The sequence below is a fragment of the Rattus norvegicus genome, chromosome 7 (genome assembly GCF_021556685.1).
Source record: "Rattus norvegicus strain SHRSP/BbbUtx chromosome 7, alternate assembly SHRSP_T2T, whole genome shotgun sequence".
NCBI lineage: Eukaryota > Metazoa > Chordata > Mammalia > Rodentia > Muridae > Rattus > Rattus norvegicus.
Window position 1 is genome coordinate 73,350,050 of NC_141540.1, and position 15,324 is coordinate 73,365,373.

Here is a 15,324-nt window from a genome sequence, read left to right on the forward strand (position 1 = left end):
CCATTCCCCTGTTGAAGGGCATCTGGGTTCTTTTCAGCTTCTGGCTATTATAAATAAGGCTGCTATGAACATAGTGGAGCATATGTCTTTGTTATATGTTGGAGCATTTTTTGGGTATATGCCCAAGAGAGGTATAGCTGGGTCCTTAGGTAGTGCAATGTCCAAATTTATGATGAATCTCCAGACTGATTTCCAGAATGGTTGTACCAGTCTGCAATCCCACCAACAATGGAGGAGTGTTCCTCTTTCTCCACATCCTTGCCAGCATCTGTTGTCACCTGAGTTTTTGATCTTAGCCATTCTGACTGGTGTGAGGTAGAATCTCAGGGGTGTATTGATTTGCATTCCCCTGATGACTAAGGATGTTGAGCATTTCTTTAGGTACTTCTCATACATTCTCAGCTGAGAATTCTTTGTTTAGCTCAGTGCTCCAGATTTTTAATAGGGTTATTTGGCTCTCTGGAGTCTAACTTCTTGAGTTCTTTGTATATTTTGGATATTAACCCTCTATCAGATGTAGGATTGGTAAAGATCTTTTCCCAATATGTTGGTTGCTGTTTTGTCCTAATAACAGTGTCTTTTGCCTTACAGAAGCTTTGAAGTTTTATGAGGTCTCATTTGTCAATTCTTTATCTTAGAGCATGTTGCTCTAAAATTATAATAAATAATGCTGTATTTTTATCTTGCACTAAATCTGGCACCGTTGTTACCCAAGATATCTGGTAGATATCTTCATCGTAGTCAGCGAAGCCTCTCACCTGCTTGGCTGTATCTATATCATATTCAATGGCTTCTCCCTGAGCTTGATAACAATCTCTCTACCCATCTTATTCCCAAAGCAGGTTGCCACCATGCCAGAAGTATACATCCCAATTCCGTGGTGCCCTAATGTCTCCAGCCACCACATACTCTCTTGAACTCAAATCACCGCATGAAAGAAAACACAACACAACACAATAATCTCTGATCCAACTGATAAGATATAATTGTCCACCTAGACATACAAAGCCCTGTAGACACCCATCCCTTAAGAATATTCATAACAACCTGTAAATGTGCAGTGAGAAATCTTAACATCTGCCCCCAAGTTCTCTTGGCTGCCTCTCACGGTTCCAGTCTCCTCCTCTTCCCTAAAACTTTTCTTCCTCCCATCATTCTCATCCAATGACAGGCCTTGTTCTATCTTGTACCTGACTTTACCTGTGTAATGACATCATCATACAAGAGCATAAGCCATTGGTGTTTTATTCAGGAAAATTTCCCCATGTGATAGAGATACTTCCCTACTTTTTCTTCTATTAGTTTGAGTGTGTCTGGTTTGATGTGGAGGTCCTTGACCCACTTGGACTTAAGCTTTGTACAGGGTGATAAGCATGGATCGATCTGCATTCTTCTACATGTTGACCTTCAGTTGAACCAGCACCATTTGTTGAAAATACTGTCTTTTCTCCATTGGGTGGTTTTGGCTCCTTTGTCAAAGATCAAGTGACCATAGGTGTGTGGGTTCATTTCTAGGTCTTCAATTCTATTCCATTGGTCTACCTGCCTGTCTCTGTACCAATACCATGCAGTTTTTTATCTCTATTGCTCTGTAATACTGCTTGCGGTCAGGAATGGTGATTCCCCCAGAAGTTCTTTTATTGTTGAGGATAGTTTTCACTACGCTGGGTTTTTTGTTATTCCAAATGAATTTGCAAATTGCTCTTTCTAACTCTATGAAGAATTGAGTTGGCATTTTGATGGGGATTGCATTGAATCTGTAGATTGCTTTTGGCAAAATGTCCATTTTTACTATATTAATCCTGCCAATCCATGAGCATGGGAGTTCTTCCCATCTTCTGAGATCTTCTTCAATTTTTTTCTTCAGAGACTTGAAGTTCTTGTCATACAGATCTTTCACTTGCTTGGTTAGAGTCACACCGAGGTATTTTATGTTATTTTGGACTATTGTGAAGGGTGTCATTTCCCTAATTTATTTCTCAGCCTGTTTATCCTTTGAGTAGAGGAAGGCAACTGATTTGTTTGAGTTAATTTTATACCCAGTCACTTTGCTGAAGTTGTTTATCAGGCTTACTAGTTCTCTGGTGGAATTTTGGCGTCACTTAAGCATACTGTCATATCATCTGCAAATAGTGATACTTTGACTTCTTCTGAAAGACCCCAGCTTAGCAGCAGTAACGCCATTTTGCAAGGCTATATTTAAGATGACTGGTTCAGAGAAAGGTTAGAACACTGAGTACACAGCGGCTGCCAAGCAAGATATGTTTGGTTGAAGGCTTGGCAACAGGACGACTTCGGTTGAGCACCTGACAATGAAAAAAAGCCCCAGGAGAGGTCCCACACCCTGGTGGGGGGCCGAGTCAGTCGTTATGTTCCAAGAAGGTAGCTAAGAAACTTGCCCCCGGGCTGAACCCTTGGGGGGCCGAGTCAGCCGTTATGTTTCTGGAAGGTAGCTAGGAAACTTGCCCCCGGGCTAAACCCTTGCCATATTAGAATCCACCAATTATATCCCTGTAACCATGCATCTGCTTCTGTATGCTTGCTTCTGCTCCCCAAAATCCTATAAAAGCCCATCCTTGGTTCCGTGGGACGCGCCAGTCCCCCGAGTGACTGAAGCACCCGCAGGTGCCTGTGCCTGTGTATCCCGACAATAAACCAAATCCTCTTGCTGATTGCATCCTGTGGTGTCTCGGTCTGGTCTTTGGAGTTAGAGGGTCTCCATCCCGAGGGAAAGTTCTCCCTGAGAGCTTTTCATTTGGTGCGTTGGCCGGGAAAGGAGATCCTCCACCCAGGGACCACCGACCACCCACTGGGAGGTAAGCCGGCCGGCGTCTGTCTGTCTGTCTGATTTTGTCTCGTTCTGCCTTATTCTGTCTGTTCTGTGAGCGCTCAGCCAGGTCTGTTCTGTGAGCGCTCAGCCAGGTCTGTTCTGTGAGCGCTCAGCCAGGTTCTGTGAGCGCTCAGCCAGGTCTGTTCTGTGAGCGCTCAGCCAGGTTGTTTGGAATTTGGGCGGGACGAAGAAGGAGCTGACGAGCTCGGACTTCTCGCCCCGCAGCCCTGGAAGACGTTCCAAGGGTGTTGGGGCCCGACTTTTCGGGGCCCAATCTGGGAGAGGAGAAAGATCCGGACTAACGGCACTCTGTCTGTATTTTTGGCTTTCAGAGGGCCCCGGACCTTTGCCACCTCCATCTGACTTTTTGCTTTCAGTTTGGTACCAAAGCCGTGCAGCACGCCTGTCTGTTGTTTGTTTGACTGTTGGTGTTGTTTGTTTTCTCTGTGTTCTAATCTTCCTTAGAACTAACATGGGACAGTCCCTAACAACGCCCCTAAGTCTCACTCTTGATCATTAGAAAGACGTCCACGACCGGGCACACAACCAGTCCGTCGAGGTTAAAAAAAAAAAAAGGAAAATGGCAGACTCTCTGCACATCCGAGTGGCCCACTTTCGGAGCGGGATGGCCAGTGAATGACACATTTAATAAGATCATTATTTTACAGGTTAAAGATTGGGTCGTCCACGGACATCCTGACCAGGTTTCTTATATTATCACTTGAGAGAGTCTCGCCTTAACCCCCCCCCCCCAGGCGGAACCCTTCGTGGACCCGAATTGGCCTCCCCTCAACCCCCAGCCTGTCCCCTCGGCCCCGCCCGGTCCGCCGGCCATGTCTTCCTCTCTCTACCTTTGTGAAATCAGAGCCTTCTAAGAAACCTGTCCTCCCGGCAGACCCAAACTCCCCTCTCATAGATCTTCTCTCTGACAGGCCCGGCTGAAACGGAGGAGGCAGAGCCGCCGGCCAGATCAGTTGCCGGGCCACAGTCTGATAAGGGTTTCTCCCCTGTCGCAGGGAGATTGCGCAATAAGCGCGAGGTGATGCCAGATTCAACCTCCCAGGCTTTCCCACTTAGACAGGGAACTGGTGGCCAGACCCAATACTGGCCGTTTTCAGCAGCTGACATTTACAATTGGAAACAACACAACCCTTCTTTCTCCAAAGATCCGGTGGCACTCACCGACCTAATAGAATCTGTTTTACTTACCCACCAGCCTACTTGGGATGACTGCCAACAGCTCTTACAGGCCCTCTTAACCTCAGAAAAAAAAACAAGGAGTGTTCCTAGAGGCCAGAAAGCATGTTCTGGGAGATGATGGGCGTCCCACCCAGCTGCCTGAGGACCAAACTGGGATTTTAATACAGCTGAAGGTAAGGGACACCTACGCCTTTATCGCCAGTTGCTTCTAGCGGGTCTCCGAGGGGCTATACGACGCCCTACTAATTTGGCTCAGGTAAAACAGGTATTACAAGAAGCAGGGGAAACTCCCTCCGCCTTTCTAGAGAGACTTAAGGAGGCCTACCGTATGTACACTCCCTATGACCCAGATGACCCAGGACAAATGACGAGTGTCTCTATGTCCTTCATCTGGCAGGCTGCTCCAGATATCAGGACTAAGTTACAGAGGTTAGAAAATTTGCAGGGCTATACATTACAGGATTTACTTAAAGAAGCTGAAAAGATTTTTAATAAGAGAGAGAATTGAGTCGAATCTTGGCCGCCGTAGTTCAGAGCCAAGAAAGGAAGGGAGATAGGGGGGAGCTCGAAAGGGGCTGAAGCTGGATAAAGATCAATGTGCCTATCACAAAGAGAAAGGGCACTGGGCCAGAGAGTGCCCCAAGAAGCCTGGCGGACCCCGAAAGCCTCGACCACGAACCTCCCTCTTGGCTCTAGATAAAGATTAGGGAGGTCAGGGCCAGGAGCCCCCCCCTGAGCCCAGGGTAACGCTTAAAGTTGGGGGGCAGCCGGTTACTTTCCTGGTAGACACAGGAGCCCAGCATTCAGTCCTCACCCAAGCTTCAGGACAACTCAGCGACCGGACGGCCTGGGTACAAAGAGCTACTGGTGAGAAACAATACCGATGGACTACGGACCGCCGGGTTCAGCTGGCTACTGGTAAGGTGACCCATTCCTTCTTACATGTTCCAGACTGCCTGTACCCTCTGCTGGGCCGTGATCTGCTCACCAAACTAAAAGCACAAATTCATTTTGAGGAAGGAGGGGCCCAAATAACTGGCCCCCACGGAACTCCCCTTCAAGTTCTAACCCTATGAACCGGGATAGGACACTGGCTTGGGCAGAGACTGGTGGGATGGGGTTGGCGCTCCAACAGCCCCCCTTAATTACAACTCCAGTCTCCATAAAACAATACCCCCTGTCACATGAAGCTTATCAAGGTATAAGGCCTCACATTACGAGGCTTCTAGATCAAGGCATCCTAATCCCCTGCCGGTCGCCTTGGAATACGCCTCTTCTGCCTGTAAGAAACGTGGCACTGGAGATTATAGGCCAGTACAAGACTTGAGAAAGGTCAACAAGAGGATAGAAGATATTCATCTGACTGTTCCAAACCCTTACAATTTGCTCCTGACTTTAGGGTTCAACATCCCACCCTCATACTCCTGCAAACCTTTTGAACTGTTTGTTCATCGATGAGAAACAGGGGTATGCTAAAGGGGTCCTAACACAAAGGTTGGGACCCTGGAAACGCCCTGTGGCCTACCTGTCTAAGAAATTGGACCCTGTGGCCTCCGGCTGGCCACCGTGCCTAAGGATGGTGGCTGCTATTGCTGTCCTGATCAAGGACACTGGAAAATTGACTTTGGGACAGCCACTCACCATCCTAACACCCCACGCAGTGGAGGCCTTGGTAAAGCAGCCCCCAGACCGCTGGCTCTCTAATTCTCACACCAAGCCTTGTTACTGGATGCAGAACGGGTTCAGTTTGGGCCCGTAGTCACCCTCAATCCTGCCACCTTGCTTCCTCTACCAGAGGAGGCAAAACAGCATGACTGCCTACAAATCCTCGCAGAAGTACATGGAACCAGGCCGGACCTATCGGACCAGCCTCTTCAGAATGCTGACCACACATGGTACACGGATGACAACAGCTTCTTGGCAGAGGGAGAGCGAAAGGCTGGAGCTGCGGTCACTACGGAGGACAAAGTGATTTGGGCGAAAGCCCTGCCTGCTGGTACCTCCGCACAACGGGCTGAACTCATCGCCTTGACTCAGGCGTTCAAGATGACAAAAGGTAAGAGGCTAAATATATATACAGACAGCCGTTATGCCTTTGCCACGGCACACATCCACGGGGAGATCTACCGGAGGCGGGGGCTGCTCACATCTGAGGGTAAAGATATGGCTAAAATTCTGGCCCTCTTAGAAGCCCTATTCTTGCCCAAAAGACTGAGTACATTGTCCAGGACACCAGAAAGGGCACAACCCAGAGGCACGAAGAAACCGGCTGGCCGATGCCACGGCGCGAAAAGCGGCCATGAGCAAACAAATCTTGCCCTTAAATAGCCCAGACCAACCCACGCCCCCACCAGTGGGACAAACCAGTTGGGTTTATGCCCATGAGGACATAGAGCTCCTAAAAAAATGGGGGCCATCTACCACCCTCAACTAAAACAGTGGGTCTACAAAGGACTTTTGAATTGATCTCCTTTTTACATAAGAAGATAAAAACCTTACTAGATCGAGAAGAGATAAATCTGTGTTTTTTTTTTAATTGGGACAAAGCGATACAAAAGGTGACTGAGAGTTACAAAGCGTGTGCTCAGGTTAACCTGGGAAGGACCATGATTGGACAAGGAGTTCGTCCTAGGGGACACCGTCCCGACATCCATTGGGAAATTGATTTTACTGAAATTAAACCAGGTATATATGGATACAAGTATCTCCTAGTGTTTATAGACACCTTCTCAGGATGGGTCAAAGCCTTCCCCACGAAGCATGAGACTACAAAAATGGTCACCAAGAAGCTCCTCGAGGAAATCTTTCCCAGGTATGACATGCCTCAAGCGTTGGGGTCGGACAACGGGCCCGCTTTCGTCTCCCAAGTAAGTCAGTTGGTGGCCAAATTGCTGGGGATTGATTGGAAATTACATTGTGCCTATAGACCCCAGAGTTCAGGTCAGGTAGAACACATAAATAGAACAATTAAGGAGACTTTATCCAAACTTACGCTTGCAACTGGCTCAAAGGATTGGGTGGCCCTCCTTCCCCTAGTTCTATATCGGGCCCGGAATACCCCGGGCCCCCATGGTCTAACTCCTTTTGAAATAATGTATGGAGCACCACCCCCATTTGTCCATTTCTTTGATTCAAACATTGCTGATTTTGCTGACAGCCCTTCTCTGAGGGCCCATTTACAGGCCCTACAGATTGTGCAGAGAGACGTCTGGAGACCTTTGGCCGCTGCTTACCAGGACAAGCTTGAGCATCCGGTGGTGCCACACCCGTTCCAGATTGGAGACACCGTGTGGGTGCACAGACACCAGACCAAGAATCTCGAGCCACGGTGGAAAGGACCCTACACCGTCCTCCTGACTACCCCGACCGCCCTAAAGGTAGACGGAGTCTCGGCTTAGATCCACGCACCACACGTCAAGGCAGTCCAGTCTGAGGAATTGACTAATCACAACACTACACCCCAGACATGGAGAGTTCAGCGCACTCCAAACCCCTTAAAGTTAAAACTCCTACGTGGCTCCTCCTAGCCCTTTTGTGGCCTAGAGTCAGTGGGGAAATAAGCCCCCACCAGACAGAAATTTCTTGACCAAGTCGAGTGAAAGATTTCACTCAAAGTTAACAAAAAAAAAATGGGGGAATGAAAGACCCCAGCTTAGCAGCAGTAACGCCATTTTGCAAGGCTATATTTAAGATGACTGGTTCAGAGAAAGGTTAGAACACTGAGTACACAGCGGCTGCCAAGCAAGATATGTTTGGTTGAAGGCTTGGCAACAGGACGACTTCGGTTGAGCACCTGACAATGAAAAAAAGCCCCAGGAGAGGTCCCACACCCTGGTGGGGGGCCGAGTCAGTCGTTATGTTCCAAGAAGGTAGCTAAGAAACTTGCCCCCGGGCTGAACCCTTGGGGGGCCGAGTCAGCCGTTATGTTTCTGGAAGGTAGCTAGGAAACTTGCCCCCGGGCTAAACCCTTGCCATATTAGAATCCACCAATTATATCCCTGTAACCATGCATCTGCTTCTGTATGCTTGCTTCTGCTCCCCAAAATCCTATAAAAGCCCATCCTTGGTTCCGTGGGGCGCGCCAGTCCCCCGAGTGACTGAAGCGCCCGCAGGTGCCTGTGCCTGTGTATCCCGACAATAAACCAAATCCTCTTGCTGATTGCATCCTGTGGTGTCTCGGTCTGGTCTTTGGAGTTAGAGGGTCTCCATCCCGAGGGAAAGTTCTCCCTGAGAGCTTTTCACTTCCTTTCCAATTTGTATACACTTGACCTCCTTTTGTTGTCTGGTTGCTCTGGCTAGGACTTCAAGTACTATATTGAATAAGTAGGGAGAGAGTGGTCAGCCTTGTCTAGTCCCTGATTTTAGTGTGATTGCTTCTGAGATTCATCCAATTAGTTAACTGTAGTCCCCAAATTAAGATAGGTAACCAGCTGGGCAAACTCCAAACTCTGCCATCTCCATGTCTGATGTCAAAGCAGTCTTCTTTTTCATCTCTGTTGAGTTCAACAACCTTCTTTCTCCTGAGCTGGTTCCACTCCCTGTTAGCAGCTTTCCTCAGCAGACAGCCCATAGCTCTGGCATATTTAACATCTTTGGATCTCCAAGGCAGCTTCTTTCAATGTCTTTGGTCCACAAATAATCCTCCAAAGGGCTGCCTTCACTTCTCCAGCTCTGTCCTCTGTTGCACTCTGGTTGATCCACTCCACTGCCTCAGCTGTTCTTGGTGCTCACCCCATGGTACTGGCATCTCCAATACACTGGGGTCTTCCGCTGCAACTAGGCTTCACCAGTAGCCGCTCACAGGTTCTCTTCCTGGTGCCAAGCCTCAACTCCTTTGCATGACCCCTTCAATACTGGGACATCAATTGCAACTGAGGGTGTACCTTCACCAATACCCCTCCATGGCCTCACACAGTGCCTCGGTTGTTATTTATGAACCCTTCATGTCTTCAAAACCAGTACCACCTGGGTGATTCTTACACATTACCAAGTGCAGCTGCAGCATTAGGTACAACGTTGGCTAACTCTGGAACACAGTTTCTTAGTGCTCTCAGAAAACACTTTCCAGAAGATTTCACCTCAGTGATGCTGATCTGTTCCTTAGCTCCAGCTACCCAGCACCAATTGTCCCAGTAGTCTCTTTCTCCTCTTGAATAGAAAGCCAGAGACACGTGGCTGAAGCTGCTGAGTTCTGCTTCTTGCAGGAGTTGGAACATGGCCCCCTTGATCTGTTACATTATCACTAGCTTCCTCTTTTCTAACTCCTTCACTGCCTAAGTTTGTCTGTCCTGGATCTTTCTCTGTAGATTGACCTTGGATTTAGAGATCTATGTCCCTGTCTCCTGGGATTAAAGGTTTGTACTAAGTTGCCTGCAGCTAACTTAGCTGGGTGGGATCTTGCCCCAAGGTCATTACTCCCTTAATTCAATTTAATATCCTTAAACTCAGGATTCAGCTCCATTTCACTTCTTTTAATACTCGAATCATATATTTTGTATTTTTCCTTTTTCAACTCCCCTTTTTCATTAAAATGCTCTTCATAAGCCTTAACCAAAGAACAAAGTCTATGATGGGTGTTTCTGAGACTTCCTTTGGTAATAGAATTGATCTCAGTCTTTTCACCTTAGCTTCAGGCAGACTCTTCAGACAAGGGCAAAAACCAGCCACATTCTTCACCAAAATACCACAAAAGCAGTCTTTACAGCAAAACTAAAATTCTTCTCCTCTGAAACCTCTTGGGCTAAGCCCACACAATTCGAATCACTTTCAGTAACAAAGACTTCTGCATTCCTACTAAGATAGCCCATTAAATTCCATTCCACCGCTTTCCAAATCCAAATTCCCAAAATCCACATTCTTCCAAACAAAAGCATGATCAGGCCTATCACAGCAATACCTCACTCCTAGTACCAACTTCTGTCTTAGGGTCTTACTGCTGTGAACAGATTCTATGATCGATGTAAGTTTTATAAAGGACAACGTTTAATTGGGGCTGGCTTACAGGTCCAGAGGTTCAGTCCATTATCATTAGTGTAGGAAGATGGCAGCATCCCAGCATCCAGGCAGGCCTGGTGCAGAAGGAGCTGAGTTCTACATCTTCACCCAAAGGAAGCCAGGAACAGACTGAGCATCTTCAGGCAACTAGGATGAGGATCTCCAAACCCACTCCCACAGTGACACACTTCCTCCAACAAGGCCATACCTTCTAAGGGTGCCACTCCCTGGACCAAGCATATGCAAACCATCACATCCTGAGTAGTGGAGGTGAGGGAGTGGAGAAAGGACAGACACACAGACACATGTACAGAAAAGCTGGCCTCTGATGGCTTGTGCGAGCACTGAGGGTCAGCTCCCTCCCCTGCAGCCTCAGCTCCTTCATCTTGAACAGCAAAGGGGAGGGGCTGGCTAGTCCTGTCTGAAGGCAGCTGTCTCAGCTGGAAACCTCTGGAAGGCAGAAGCTGCAGTTGCTAGTATTTACACACTGGTCAATCATCCACAAACACCTGAATTTGGGCCAGAGGAAGAAGGCTTTGCCAATTCTGAGCCTGACCCATGTAGAGAAAAGCTTTGCCAGTTCCCATGGGTCTGAGGCCTCCGTTCTTGTCATGGTGGTACCTGGTCAACAGTACACAGTCATCCAGACTACACCCATACATGGCTTCTGATTCCTCTTTAGTCCCCTGTGTTCAGAGGTGGATTTGACTCTTTGACACCAATTTAATGTGGACAAGGTAACTTCCCATTAGGATAAGGTTACTTTTTAAAAATCTATTTTTGTATAATTTTACACACACACACACACACACACACACACACACACACACACACACCTCCTCCCTATTATTCCCTTCCCCCTCCACCTAACCTCTTGTCTTCTGAACAAGTCCGTGGCCTAGTTCCTGTCCTGTATGTCCCTTTCTCCCACTGCATTACTTAGGGCTGCCTGTATCAGCATAGGTCGGGAGTTATTTACTTGAGCAAGGGCAACTTATCAGTAAGTACTTTGTTGAGGAACTTGCCTCCCCCTCCCTCAGCAACCATACAACTGCCTATTGCTCCTCAAGGAGGAGTGTGGCCTTATGTGCCAACACCCTCCACCCCTTCACACCAGTGGTGAGAAAAACTGATAACATCACCTTTGTATACAACCTTCTTCCTCATCCAGACTGCAGGAATCCAGCTGGCTCTATAGCTATCCAAGATTATACTTCCCTCAGTAAATTCTCCCCAATGCATTGCACTCTGTGTCCCCCTTGATCACTATCCTCTTAGAACTCATAGCACCTTAGGGTTGTTGATTCTCCTATATCTAGGCCAAGTTGATAGAAATCACCAAAGTGGGAGAAACCTGCTTTTCTCCCATGCCCACACTGAGACTCTTGACCCTTCAGACACTGACGGTCTGAATGTAGCAGACCATATTGCCTAAGGACTCTGGGAAAGTGTCTTGCCACTCAGTCAGATGTGGGGGCCCTTAGCCCTTCTCACTGGAGTGGTGTTAGTTTGGTGAACATTCTGGACAGACACTATCCTCCAGGAGATCTAAAGAGAAGCCAGAGTGTCAGCCAACATGACTGTCCATGGAACGCTCCAGGGTGAGAGCAGGATGCCCCTTCCCATAACATTCAGGGGGATGAAGAAGCATGAGAGGTTAGGGGAGGAAAGGACAGTGTAAGCCAGGGTCCATAGCTCTGCACAACTTTTAATTTGCTATCACAGGGTCAAAAGGTGCTCAAAGAAGAAATGGACTCCAGCCAAGTTCTCTGTACAAACCAGAGACTCAGCCACAGGCTTGACCCAGTGAAAGTAGGGAGAGGAGTGGTGTGCAGTGCCCAGCTTTGCCTTCAAGGGCTGAGTCCTAGGTATCATGGAGGGGCTGATTCCACCCAAAGTGGAGTTTTCAATTCCCAAAGTGGGGCCTTGCCCAGGTCCTCCTGTGCCTCCCCCTGTCCCTCCTCTTCCTGCTGCTCCTGCTCCTGCTGCTGCTCCTCCTCCTGCTGCTGCTCCTGCTCCTGCTGCTGCTCCTCCTCCTGCTGCTGCTCCTCCTCCTGCTGCTGCTCCTCCTCCTGCTGCTGCTCCTGCTCTTCCTCCATTTTGCTCTTCTTCCTCCTCTTCCTCCTCCTCCTCTGTTTCTCTCTCTGTACATGTCTACCTCTTGCTCCTCCTCCCCCTCCTCTTCTTCTTCCTCCTCCTCCTCTCCCTCCTCCTGCTGTTTCTCTCTCTACATGTCTACCTCTTGCTGCTGGTCCTCCTCCTCCTCTGGCCATGCTCCCCCTCCTGGCGCTGCTTCACCTCCTCGCCCTGCCCCTGCACATCACCAGCCCCTGCTGCTCCTCCTCCTCCTCCTCTGGCCGTGCTCCCCCTCCTGGCGCTGCTTCACCTCCTCGCCCTGCCCCTGCACATCACCAGCCCCTGCTGCTCCTCCTCCTCTGGCTCCAGTTCAGACTCCCACTTCTGTACTCGTTGCCTGGACTCTCTTTCATAGTCTTATTTCAGTGATGGAAGAGAGGGAATAAAATTATCCACAGCCAACAGGACCTAAAATTCTCATCCTTGCTCACATCTAGCTATCAGAAGAACCATAGGCTGGAAAAATGGCAGATTTCACTTCCCGGTGACTCTCTGTTCCTTCGCCTGTGAATACCCTGGGTCCATCTAATCAGTATCATTTCCTGCTTCTCACACCTACTGTCTGTTCATTACTAATCCTGACCGTAATGGGCATTCTTGTTTCTGTCAAGGTCTTCTAGAGCCCAGCGGGATCTAGATTCAGCCCTGGAATTTCTGAATAAAGTCAGAGAGAACAGGAAAGTGGATGTGACTCTGTCTCAGGAACCACAGGGCTCTTGGAAGAGAAAGCCTTCCAGACCCCCCCCCCCCCCATTCATGGAGGTTCCCTCAGTCCATCCATCCCTCCTGAGATTCTCTCGGGAGCCAAATGACAGTGCCCAGCTGCTCCTCTTCCGTGTCCTGGGAAGGGTGGGCCGGTCCTATTCCATGGCTGGCCCTGTGAGTGTCCAACACTGCAGCTATTCTTATCTCTGGGCTGCTCTGATCTGCTGAGGTAGATCAGGAGTCCAGCTCAGCCCAGGGGGCAGCACTTTCCCCCCAAAAACAGTGCATCCCACACAACCCACCCTTTCTTCTTCATCCAGGAAGGGGAGAGGTGGAGCCTAGAGTCAGTGATGCAAAGGTTGGAAACAGGCCCACTGTGAAGCCTGTTTCTAGACTTGACCACATGCAGCCCCTACTCAGTCCTCACTGAGGCCCAGAAATGAAGGGATGTTTGTGCTCTTAGCTGAAGGCCTAAACCAGTGGTTCTTAACCTTCCTAACGATGTGGCCCGTTAACACAGTTCCTCATGCTGTTGTGACCCCCAACCATAAAATTATTTTTATTGTTACTTGGTAACTGTAATTTTGCTACTTTTATGAATTGTAATGTAACTATCTGTGTTTTCCAGTGGTCTTAGACTACCCTGGGAAAGGGTCATTCTACCCCCAAGAGGGGTTGAGTCCCACACAGCTTTTGAACTACTGGTTTAGAGGTCAGGACTTAATAATGCATATATCTCACAATGGGCCACAACAACAAAGGGAATAAATATGGTAGCTTCTTTTAGCAGCTGAGGAGGAGCTTAGGAAGATGGCTGATTAAGTAAACTACTTGCTGCCCAAGAGTAAACACCTGACTGTGATCTCCAAATTAGAGAAACTAGCACTGTTGTCCGTCCTCTTTTTATTCTGGTGAGGTGGGGATGAGCAGAGTTTGGGGGCTCACTAAACACTCAGCATACCCTCCTGTTAAGCATTTACCTAATGAGAGACACTGTCTCAAAACACAAGCCTATGATCAAATAGCACACTAAGTGGTGGCTCACACCTTTAATCTCAGCACTCAGGAGGCAGAGGCAGGTGGACCTCTGTGAGTTTGAGGTGAGGCTGGTCTACAAAGTGATTTCCAGGACAGCCAGGGCTTCACAGAGAAACCTTGTCTCAAAAAAAAAAAACCCAAAAAACAAAAACAAAAACCAAAAAAACAAAACAAAAATCAAAACACCAAAACAACTAACAAATACCAAACTAAGTTGTGCATTATGAAATGTATCAGAAACGCCGGCCACCCAGAGGCTGAGGCAGGAGCATAAGAAAGTCAAGCTCAGCCAAACTCATGTATCCAGATTCTGTCTCAAAAGCAGAACAAGAAAAATTTTAAAATGAACAAAACGAATGACCCTGTAACACAGGGTCTCAATTTCTGTTTCCTCCTGTGTAAAAGTACCTTTTATTCACTTGTTGTAATTGTTGTCTCTGAGGCTTCCTGCCTCAGTCTGCTAACCTGGGCCAAGTCCTGGAAGTTGCTAGCATACATACAATCTAATCTAGACCTAGAATGTTTTCAGCCTCTGATACTTACTGAACTCTGGCTGGCTGGTTCAACTCAGCTGTTCTGGTTCAAACTCCCCTCCAAGGTAACTGATTCAATCTGGCTTCTCCAGACTTCTAACTGAATTCCTCTATTTGGCCTCAAACTATCTCTGTAAATCTGTTTCTAATCTTCTGACTCCTCATTTTCCAGCTCCTCCCCCCCCCCCCCTCTCTCTCTCTCTCTCTCTCTCTCTCTCTCTCTCTCTCCAACCTGCCTCTGTACAACTGTCCCAGTGAAACTGCCTCCTCCTCCCTCTCTGTGCTGCTCCACTCTCCCTCCCAAGTCTACTGCACTGTTCTCCACAAACTCTACTGTCTTCCTGTTCTGTACTCTCTTCTGTACTGTCTGTCTCTACCTTAACTAGCTTCCTTTCTCGTGAGAGTTGGGCGTATCCTATTCTGTCAAATCTCTCTGATTTATCACTTTGTCTGTCACTCATTTAGACCCTACATTCAAACATGGCTGCTTCCTTCTACAAATTAACTTTACCTTCATTGTTTGGCATTAAAGGTGAGTACTAAGGCCATGTCTATATTCCAGCCAAAGGGATTAAAGTGTGTTCTAAGGGTTGAGTCATACCTTAACTAGAAACAGGTTCAATTATCCTATAACATTCCTGAGACTTAAACCAGATTTGCTAATGATAACATGGTCCCCACTTTTATTCTTAGGGAAGACACTAGAACATCTGGAGAGATTGCTCACAATGGCACTTTCGGGTTGAACCCAGGACTCTGCCACTTCCTGGAAATGTTTTCTGTGCTTATCCCTTACTTAAGAGAATCACCACAAATCTACAGACATGCAGAGCAAGGTCTTGGGAAGCCTGTGTGACCTAGCACAGCAAACACTGAGCAGAAAATAAA

The 15,324-nt window shown here is 47.9% G+C and overlaps 1 long non-coding RNA gene across 1 annotated transcript; it reads right to left on the reverse strand.

The window, feature by feature from the left end:
- Nucleotides 1-3,102: 3,102 nt before the first annotated feature.
- LOC148004740 (uncharacterized) lies at nt 3,103-8,275 on the reverse strand. Its single transcript, XR_015625440.1, has 2 exons — nt 5,472-8,275; nt 3,103-5,419 (listed from the first exon to the last, which is right to left on the reverse strand). It is a non-coding gene; the product is annotated as an uncharacterized LOC148004740 (long non-coding RNA).
- Between the last annotated feature and the right edge of the window lie 7,049 nt (nt 8,276-15,324).